Source organism: Pholcus phalangioides, unplaced genomic scaffold (genome assembly GCF_987345545.1).
Source record: "Pholcus phalangioides strain wild (caught in Gottingen) unplaced genomic scaffold, Ppha-v1.0 ptg000018l_1, whole genome shotgun sequence".
Lineage (NCBI taxonomy): Eukaryota > Metazoa > Arthropoda > Arachnida > Araneae > Pholcidae > Pholcus > Pholcus phalangioides.
The window spans coordinates 6,246,588-6,258,170 of record NW_028301611.1 but is presented as its reverse complement, the minus strand read 5'-3'; positions in this window follow the sequence as shown (position 1 = coordinate 6,258,170).

The following is an 11,583-nucleotide window of genomic DNA, read 5'->3' as shown; positions in this document are numbered from 1 at the left end:
AAAAAGCTAGCATCAGATGTTACAACTGTGGAGAAAGAAATCATCTCTCAAAAGACTGTAGAAATAAGTCGAGTGGAGTTAAATGCTTCCAGTTTAATAAGTTCGGCCACAAATCTATTGATTGCTTGCAAAAAGATGTGAATAAAACAGTCAGTGTCCTTGGTAAATGTAAAAGAAGTAATTATCGAAAAATCGTGAAGATCATGGACAAAGAAGTCGATGCATTATTTGATATGGGAAGTGACGTAACCATGATCAATCAACCTTTTCTGAATTAGAATCACCCAGTATGTGTTTTGATGGTATAACTTTGATGGGTATAGTCGGAGAAAATGTCTCTCCCATAGGTTTTTTGTATGCTGACATATTCATCGATAGACACGCTGTTTCCACGAAAGTGTATGTCGTAAACAACCTCTGCAATCAGATGATTATGGGTGCCGATGTTATATGTAAAATCAACATCTCCTTCACTGAGAGAGGCATTGAAGTTAGTGGTTTTACGTGATGACGCCAAAACTTCAGTAAAGTATGCTCAAATCGTGTGTTTACAAGACGACCAACCAACGCCAGTGAGTGAGGGAAAATACACGATAAGGCTGGAGCGAAATCATCAGCATCAACAAATTGTGTTCCGTGGACAGCTGCAGTGAGTGAAAACGAAGTTGACGTGGGACATATCATAAACAAGGACGTTAAGGAAAGGTTAGAAAAGAGAAGTAAGCAGGTTTTAAGTTGGAGGACAAGAGTGTCATTAAACAACTGAAACAAGAAATATCTGAGATGACGAAAAGACACCAAATGGAGCTGATGTTGAGACTGAATGATAAAGAGATGGAACTGAAAGCTGAATTCGAACGAGAGAAAGAGGATTTGTTGACGGAGCAGAAAAATCTCCTGCAAAGAGAGAAAGATGAAGGCATTGAAAGATTCGTTATATACATCAAGCCATTGAGAGAACTGTATCAAGGTGCGTGGATGAGATGCAAATGAGAGTTGAAACACTCTTGAGTGAAGCTTTGGTACCTCAGGATGCGGGAAGAAAGGAACATCGGAGGGCATCTAAGAAACGGATTAACGAAGTGGCTGACGGAAACAGGAAGACGTTCAATTCAAGACGGAGGATCGCGGAAAAATGTGTTGCTGATTGGATCGTGATCAGGGGGGGGGTCTCGGTTTGAGGACTTGAAGACGCAGTCAGAGTGCCGAAACCTCGACAGACTGGTGGAAGTCAAGGTGAAAGCCTTATATGACGAGATCGGTGATTATGACGTACCATCGAGGATCTTCAGCTGCGCCGAGTGCATGATGAAGTGGATGTTTCGGAAAAACAGAGCTTCCGGGACGGAAGATTTACAGAATGGCCGATTGTGGGAAAGATGGCGCCACATGCCGGAATCGAGTTGGCGAGTGGGTGCGCAGGGGAGCGAACGAGGAGAAGGATTGACGACGCGGTGGACGAAAGACCTATAGGAATAATGTCTAACTGTATGTAAATAATAATTATAAGTTATGATTAAATATCACATATATATAAAGGGGAAAACACCGCGAGTACGGAGGGGGGGGGGGAGTGACTGTAGTAAGTTGTGTTAAATGGTTTTTTAGGCTTTCTATAGCCAGGTTTTCCTAGAAGCAGGTTTCTACAGCGCGTGCAGCGTGAAAACTCTGATTGGCCAAATAAACCTGAATTTCAAGTTTTTAACCAATCAGCGTTTTTGCGCTGCCCCCCCCCCCCCTCCCGGCGCTGTGAAATTCTACTTCTAGGAAAACCCGGCTTAAACGCGTCACCAACTATGAAAAAGTGAAAAAATTTAGCATTTAATTAAAGGTCGTCAAGAACTTTCAGTTCAGTTCATGTACAGTTAGGGATGAGCTGCCATGCGTCCCGTTCTTCCCGGAGCGTTCCCATAATTTTGATCATCCCGACAAAAATGTCCCGTTTTTTTCAGTATTTACAACGAAGTTCACTTGAACTTTTTTTTCCTTATTGAAATCAAGGATTGAAATTGTTTTTCAATTCATATACTACATTACGACAATTTTTACAACGAGTTCGATACACGGTTATCGATTTGTTATGTCAATATTATCATATTATCTTGTCAGAAACTTCCCTGACACAGTGGTACCTACATCAGAAACGGTGACAAGACCACAGAAAAAGATTGCTACCGCAGGTAGTCCCACGTCGAGAATTTAGCTCACTAACCTCTCGGTGAGCATAAAAACAGGTGCCGTTCGGTGACGTTTCGACACAATACGGGATGGTCACTCTTTACGGGCGGTATTAGTGGGCGGATCCAGAGCTCGCTGTTGGGATGGGTGATTTTTTTAAATCGATAAAAAATAAGTACCAGCTTGGGATTGCCATATGTCCCACATTTTGATATGTGTTTCCCATGTTTTCTATTTTTTTTCCCCTCCGTCCCGACTGTTTTTTAAAAAAGTCCCGGTTTTACCCGTTTTTTAGTCGAAGTTTTGTTGAATTTGTTGTTGCAATATTATCATATAGAGGTTCCGCAAATGGCATGAATTATCGCATTTCGCGTCCCCCTATATATCCGCCCATGCTCTTTACTAACATGACTTGGACACTTGGCCAATTCGGACATAGAAACAGGGTTACCAGACGTCCTCCTACATTTCGGAGAGTTCACCCTGTTTTCTCTCTCCCTTTTCAGAATTCCAGAATAATTTTTTTTTTCTGGGGGAAATTTTTTCCCCACTTTAAAAAATATATTTCTCCATTGATATGAATGTTGTTGCTCCCCACACACACACACACACGCACGCATTCAACAAGAGCCGTCGAAACTCCAAGAATTTTTCTCTCTGTTTCTGCTTTTTTTAAACGGTTCTGTTTTAGAGTTGGAAAAAATTGTTGCTGCCGGTTTTATTGATCGGAATAATGGCGCCATATATTGTGAAAAATGAAATAAGTGACGTCATAAACGGTACGCGGGCAGGCGTCCTCCTTTCTCAGCTTCCGAATCTGGTAAACCTAGCCTAGACAGAAGCAATAAATTGTAAAGGTTAGTGCTGCCATCTATGGAACGAATCTGCCAGATATATTGGGGGGGGGGGGGCAGGCTATTTATATCCCGGCATTATTTATTTACCCCTCCCCCTATCCCAATTTAAATCCTATAAAACGAATAAATTTTATGAGAGGGCTGAGGCAGCCTAACAAAGTTGGGGAAAGAGGAAATTCTTTTGTCTGATTTGCCCAGGGTCTATTTTACGCCCCTCCACCTCTACAAAGGTTTGCGCTGGCAACCAGGGCTTAGGCAATTCCAGTGCCGTCTTAAGGCATGGGCCTACCCGGGCACGGCCCGGGGGCCTCACAAAAATGGGATCTGGTTGAGATTTTCGAAAATTTGCCTCGTAGGGCCTCAGAAAAATCATTTGGCCCGGGGGCCCATAATGCTCTTAAGACGGCCCTGGGCGATTCTTGTCATTTCTTAACTCGCAGTATAAATTAAATTGACTACAGATGACTAATAGATGGACCCGTAAAAAAAACTGGTTTGCGAGAGGCACTGCAGAACGTGGGTGCCATGACCCCTTCAGGCCCGAAAAATTCCATGATCGATGAAAACTCAGAATTAATTAATTAATAATTCTGAAATTGATGAAAATTAAGAATTTTAGTGGATTTAAGAGGCAGGGCCGTCTTAAGAACATCATAGGCCCTCCGGGGCAAGGGATTTTTCTGAGGCCCTACCGGGCAAATTCTCGAAAATTTCAACCAAATCTCATTTTTTGTGAGGCCCTTTTCCTCTTGAGGCCCCCTTGCCGTTGCCGAGTGGGCCCATGCCTTAAGACGGCACTGTTAAGAGGGCGTATTTTAGGAAAGGGGCCAGGAATTAGAAATAGAGTCGCATTGGATGAAATGCTGTGTCTGACTGACTGAATGAACTGCATTTTCTTAGGGAGTGCCGAAGCATCTTCGTCTTCCTTATTCCCTCAGCGCTCTGAACAAAAAGGGTTTTAATGTCTACATGCAAGACGTGAATATTATCCATTGAACGAAATTTTTAAAGGAACATATTGACATTCCTGTGTCTAGTTCTGTTAGCTGGATATAGATAGCAGCACCACGGAATTTATGTCACAAAAATTAACATTATTCGCGAAAACCAAGTTGACCATATTTTATCGAGTAAAATACGGGAATCTTGGATTCCAAATAGGCTGACCATATTTCCTCGGAAGAAATACGGAAATTGAGACTCCAAATACGGGAAACTACGGGACATCGCCAATTATCGCCAGAAATGACGCCAAAAGTAAACAAAGTTGCCAAATATTGGAGAAATGGCTAAAAAAAATCAAAATGGCTGGGGAAATAAAGCATTACTGCAAATTGCAATGGATTTAAATGAATTCCACGAAATAAAACGTTCACCAACACAAATGTGAGAGATTAATATTCTTATTTACAATTGTTATTATCATAATATAATTTATAAGTGGTAAAATAATTTCATTCTTTGACTTCAATAAAGAATAAAAGTTCAAGTAAGCTTCGTGTAAAAACCGGGACACTTTTGCTAAAAAGTCGGGACGCCCAAAAAAGCAGAAAAAAACTGGGACTGTCCCGGTAAATACGGGACGTATGGTCACCCAAATTCCAAATAGAAAAATACGGGACATAACCAAAATTTTGCCCAATTCGAGCAAAGTTGCCCACTAATGTTAAAAACTTAAAAATCGTCAGTGGTGAGCAATGAAACTATTGCAGTGGATTAAAAAAAATGAATTCTAAGAAAAAAAAAAACCATTTTACACAGGCTGACCATATTTGCTGGAGAAAAATACGGGACATTGCTAATTATCGCTAAAAATGATGCCAAAACTAAGCAAGGTATTGCCAACAGGTGCTAAAAACCCCAGAAAAGTCGCTAATCGCGGGAAATGAAGAGCCACTTGAAATTGCAGTGGATTAAAATAAAAATCAAGATGCGCGAATATTCCTATTCTCATAATATAATGTCTGAGTTGGGAAGATAATTTTATTCGTTGATTTGATGAATAAAATGAAGAATAAATAGACAAGTTGGGTTCATTGAAAGTACGTGAAAAACCGGGACATATTTGCAAAAAAGTCGGGACAACCAGAAAAACTGAAAAAACCAGGACTGTCCCGGGATAGGCCGGACGTACGGTCAGCCTAGTTGAACATGACAAATATGTATTTGTAGTCATAATTATCATAAATCATACAATTTATAAATTGGGAAAATCATTTCAAATCGTTTGAAGTCACTCAAAGGAAAAACGGGACATTTTTACAAAATAATGTCTGGCTGGCAGAAATAGCATGACAATATGAGAATGTCCCAGAAAATACAGGACATATGGTCACACCAGACCAAACCTCTGCCAACAAATTTCTGTGATTTCCGTATTTCCATATAGTTCCTGCCATTCCGACTTATGCATGCAAAGTTTTCAGTTCAGTTTTCTTCACGAATTTCCAAGTAGAATCCAACTTGAATTCTTATTCTTTAATGAAATCAATGATTTAATTACCTTCGAAACTCGTAAATTATACAACTACTACTAAACCAGGCATGCACCTCGTCCATATTCCTCTGCGGAACTTCTAACGAATTGATACATGTTGTGTACGAATGTGTGTGTACGTATAGTGGATCTTCCGTGAAGTTTGTTTCTGAGTAATGCTTGTTATGTGTAGTGCTACCATCTGCAATCAATTTTTTAAACTATGAGTTTTCTCTTAACTCATAGTGAGTGAAGTGTACTGAATGAATAATTACACCGTTGTGTAGGCCTGTTGCTCTCTGCGGGGCGACTTTTTAACGGGGAGATCGTCTCGCATTCGCACCTAGTAGTTGGGAACCGCAGAAAACCAACTTCAGCCGACCACCACTGCGGCGACGGTGGGGTTTGAACTCGGATCCTCGCGATGCGAATCCGCCACTATGACCACTCGACCACCACAGCGGCCGCGGTGAAAAGCAACTGTATATACCAAATATTGGGAACTTAGTTCCAGGGCCGCAACTAGATGTTTGGTCACCCGGGGCAAGCGCGCATTTTGAAGCCCCCTTGTAATGTTGAATGAGAAGTTTCAGAATGAAATTTCCGTCCCCTCGGGTCTAGCGCCCGGGGCATGAGGCCCGCCTAACCCCCCCCCCCCACCCTCCCAATCGCGTCCCTGCTTAGTTCTATTCAAGGAACCCATTTCATACCCAAGCAACTGCGCAATTTGAATTTTTTCCCACGCGGAACCCATTGGAGACCCCACCCCCTCCCGTTGGGAAACTTCTCTTAAGAACACTATAAAGAACAAAGAAATGACCACACACACATTTTGTTTATCCTTGGTACATTAAATTTTATTCAACAACACAAAAGAAAAAAAAGAATTCCCGACACTCGGTCCTGAGACATAAATGATATAATAATCAATAATTAATTAATTAATCAATTAATAATTGAAAGTATAACGAGACCACTATTGTTATGACGTCACGAAGCAGCTCATTTTTCGGGTTATTTACGAATTGGGGGGAAAATATAAGCTAATGGGGAGGAAAAAAAAGACACACGAAAGACAAATAATTGCGGTAATAATGACTGTAATAATTAATTAATTAATCCATTAATTAATTGGATAAACCGCACCAGAATAGCGTTAGCGTTAACAGCAGCAGCAGCTGCAGCAGTAAGCGTAAAGCGACAGACAACACACAGATTTCGTTATAAAAAAGCGTTTCTCTTTTTTTTTTTTTTCGATTACACACCAGAATAAATAAATCAACAACGAATAATTATGATAATAGTAATTATAATAATAATAGTCTTTTCTCTAATAATAATTATACAATGATACTTCGGTAAAAAAAAGGAACTTTTCTCTTTGTGTCTTGTCGACTCTATCATCGTTCAAACAGCTCAGAAAACATGTTTAATATCAAGATAAGGCGGAGAGGGCTCCCCGCCTCATATCCTAAATGTGGACTCCCCACCTCCAGACTTGGATCTTCCACGAGCCTCCTCTATGTATAATGTTAAAAGAAATAAGAGTTAGCCCGGGCCTCCGTCAGTTTCCTCTAGAGAAAGGCCATAGACCATCTCAATATTAGTTCCTTTAAACACTTCAAGATGGCGTCCAACAGAAAAATTAGTTTCGAAGCCAAGAAACCAGACTTTATAGTGAATAGTTGGCGAGGCGATATTTGAACACGTTTCGAAAGCTGCATGATATTGGAACGGCGCCGTTATATTAATTGTTCAGTTTGGGCCAGAAATTGGCTGGTGCGTGACGTTTCATTGGTTGGTCATTAGATGGCGCTTCATGTTTTTCGGTGAGATAACGGTGACAGGATGTTGAAGTGGTGATTTGTTTGATGCCAGTGGGATGGTGGCGGGATTGACTGGCACACATGGCTACTGTATAGCTGAGGACTCAAGTTATACAATCCCAGCAAAGAGTTTCACGGATTTCCAACTCCCTTGGACTCCCATTATATACCTTGTTTTCTCAAAGAAAAGAGCCGAAATCCAGCAAATTGGAGCCCAGACTAAACTACCAGGGCCGTCTTAAAGGCATCATGGGTCATCGGGACAAGCGATTTTTCTGAGGCCCTACCAGGCAAATTTACATGTATACTCCTCGAAACTTCCAACTACATCTCATTTTTGTAAGGGGTCCCCTCTTCTCTTTAGGGTCCCACAGGCAGGGCCCGAGTGGACCTACTACCTGTCATTATGACAAAACAATCGAGCAGAGTAAATTCACCAATTCGGGACTAGAAACTGGACACATAGCCAATTTAGGTATGTATAACTAAAGTTTTACGAAAATAGTATTTTTTCCCCCTTTATCACTGCAACTAGGTTTTTCAACGTTTTTCAAATCTCGAGCACCATTAGCATCAGAATAAGAGCACCCATATGGCTACTTCGATGCGCTCGACTTTGTATGACTTAAGAGGCTCAATTTGGTGTCTTCAAAGGTCAGGCGTATCCTACGGGGAGATAATAGGCAGGCTAGGCAGGCCTTTTTGGTATTTCAAAAGATCACTTTTTGTTGTCCCAAGAGGTCTTTTTTTTATTATCCCAAGAAATCATTTTGCAGACCTAAAAGAGTTAGGCCAGTTCAGAGATCCCGGAAATCTTGAAACTCTTGTAATCCCTAGGGCGAAATATATTAAGCTTCAAAGTGTCTCAAAAGACCTAAAAACGTCCTAAAGACCTCCGAAGTTTTCCAAGATTTAAAAAAAACGGCCCAAAGACCTAAAACAGCCTAAAGGGACTCGTGCTCCCGAATTTCTCAAAAGACCTAAAGAGGGGGGGGGGGGTTCACAATTAATTTCCTAGAGAGATATAAAGAGGTTCATTTTTGTCTCAAAAATTAGGATTGTCACACTTCTGGTGTCTTAAGAGGTCATATTTTTGTTGTCCGAAAAGATCATTTTTTGATGCCACGAAAATGTCATTTTGGAGTCCTAAAGAGGTCACGCTTGTCACCAGACCACGGAAAGCTCAATTAAATTTCTAATAATTCCTAGGGCGATACGTAAAGACTTGTAAAGGTCCATAAAAAGACTATAAAAACGCCATAATCGACTTCGCAGTTTGTAAATTTACAACGAAGACAAAAATAGCACTCAGTCCAATCATTTTGTCTCTTCGTTAAGTTTAGATAACAAGGTATACTTTATATTTCTCCTAACCTGAGGACGACCACCGATAGATAGCGCCTTCATTTCCGACCCGACTCATTAACGGCAGTAAATTGCAGTATGGCCGAAGTCAGTGCGCGCGCGCGTGTGTTTAGTGAATCCAATCTTTTCATTCCTCAACACCATCCAATGACCATCCAGGTAAAAAAAAAAAAGACCAAAATCACCAGCCAGTACAAACACCCCACACTGAACCAATTACAAAAAAAATTGCGCCATCACATCCAGGAGACAAGAGCAAAATTAAAAACTCTCTCAACGAAGCGATAGTTTCTTAAGTACAAGAAAGTACATAATATGCAGTATATAAAACAAATACAAACATACACAATACACACACAAAAAAAAAAAACTATGTATATAATAATAATGTATCAAACTTTCTCATCATACAAAAAAAAAAAATCAGCGAAAATAAAGATAAAATAAATTAGCTTAAAAAAAGAAAACACAAATGAAAGAAGAAAAATACATAAATATAATACTTAGAAAGCTCTTTTTTTTTTTTCTCATCATAATAATAATCATAGAAATTGCATTTTCGTCTCATGTAACGCCACTTTTCATCCTTCTAAATATGCATTGTACGCATCTGTACATTGCAGATACCATTTATAATATGTAATATAAAGTATATAGGTGCGCGGGGGTTATATTTTCCATCTCTAACAATATCCTATTTATTTGAAAATTTCTTCATTTTTTTTTTTATTTATTAGAAATCCTAGAGATAAATACATAAGGTTATGATCATTATCATCATCATCATCATTCATTCAATAAAATTCAATTTTTCCCTATATAATTGCATTACCATCATCATTATCTTCTTCTTCTAAATATATATTATAGTCCATTCCTTCAATTCGAAATAAAATAATTGCAATTATAATTATATTATCATTATTATATATTATATATTAACGTATAAAAATTGAGTGTATAATATGTGTTTTTCGTTTTTTTGTACAAATATCTTTTCTTTTCTTTTTTTTTAAATTCAAATAAATTTTTGAAAATAATTTATTGAATTGTGGGTGTTAAAATTCCTGTGTGTGTGTATGAGGGGAGATAATACATGTATGATTAAAAACACGAATTAATTAATTAATTAATTTAAAAACTATATATATATATTCCACTTTTTCTTTTTTTTCCCTCTCGATTCGTATCTTTTCTTTGTGATAAAATTCACAAAAAAAATGTGATAAATTTGAATTTTAATTAAAATCTCAGAAGGCATCCATTTTTTTTTTGTTTTGATTGATTTCGATTTAAAATTTGATTTTGATCGATTGAATAATTTGTGACATCTTAATTGTTGGTTCGGTTTTTTTTTTCTCCCTCCTCGAATTTCTTTTTTTTTGGTTAGTAGGTGGCGCTGTTGTCACTAGTGTTACTTTTAAGATGTAAAGAGTCCTTTTTTAGTTTTTTTCGCTTCGTGGTTCCCAACTGAGGTTTCGTATCTCGTGATTGGAACTCGGTTTGAGAAATAATATTGAAAAAAAAAAAAAATGCGAGAAATACTGAAGAGAGGAAAAATTGATTTTCCCAATCGGTGGGTCTAGGCACTTTGGGATGCCGTAGAGGCTAAGATTGTGCCACGTAAAAATGAAAAACGTATGATATGATGTGCATCGTATATAAGTTCCGTTAAGTTTTAGAAACACATTCAAGACCAGACCTTACCGAAGTTTGCCCAACTACTTCGTTCCTACTAATTGTAGTTTAGGATTTCTCAGAGGTTTGATGATGTAGGAATGGACTTCCCACGGGTTTGATCAAGTTTTAAAAGACTTCGCAGAGATTGGGTAAGCATTTGAGGACCTCTCACAGAGGTTCTAGTAATCTTTGAACTTCCCAGAGGTTTAGCCCAGTAATCTTTGAACTTCCTAAAAGTTTGATCAAATAGTTCAGAGCTTCCTAGAGATTTGACCAAATAGTTCAGAGCCTCCTAGAGGTTTGACCAAGAATTGAAGGACTTCGCATAGATTGGGTTTAGAATTTAAAAACCTCTCAGAGGATTAACCACTAGTTAGAACTTGTTACAAGTTTGGACAAGTACGTATTTAAAAATTTCATAAACGTTTGGCCAATCGTTTCCATGTTCTTCCGCAGTTTGGAGAAATTCTTTTGGGGGTCTCGAAGTTCAATTAAAAACTTCTGCAGGATATTGAATTATAATAAGAAAAATTAAACTGAGAATTACTGAATTGTGACTAAATTGCAGGTTTTGCGACTTCTTTGAATTGTGACCAAATGGGTTTTGTGACTTCTTTGAATTGTGACCAAATGGGTTTTGTGACTTCTTTGAATTGTGACCAAATGGGTTTTGTGACTTCTTTGAATTGTGACCAAATAGTTTTGCCACTTCTTTGAATTGTGACCAAATAGTTTTGCCACTTCTTTGAATTGTGACCAAATAGTTTTGCCATTTCTTTGAATTGTGACCAAATAGTTTTGCCACTTCTTTGAATTGTGACCAAATAGTTTTGCTACTTATTTGAATTCAACTTCCTCGAATCGTGACAACATGTTTTGCAACTTCCTTTAATTTGACCAAATACAAAGGAACTTCTCTGAATTGTGACCAAATACAATCAATTGGTCTTCCCTGGATTATGACCGACTGTTTTAACATTTTCTCGAACAAGTAATATAGCCGTTGCATTGTAGTCAAACTCTTTAGAGCTTCCCTGAATTGAGGTCAAATACTCCAGAACTTCTGATTTCTGACCCAAGTAATTTGTTATTTTCCGAGGTACTTGTGAACAGACATTTTAGGGTTCTCTCGTGTGGATTAGGACTTTCACCCAAGCAAGAACTAATCGAAATTTACTCAAAACTAATTCAAAGATTTTTA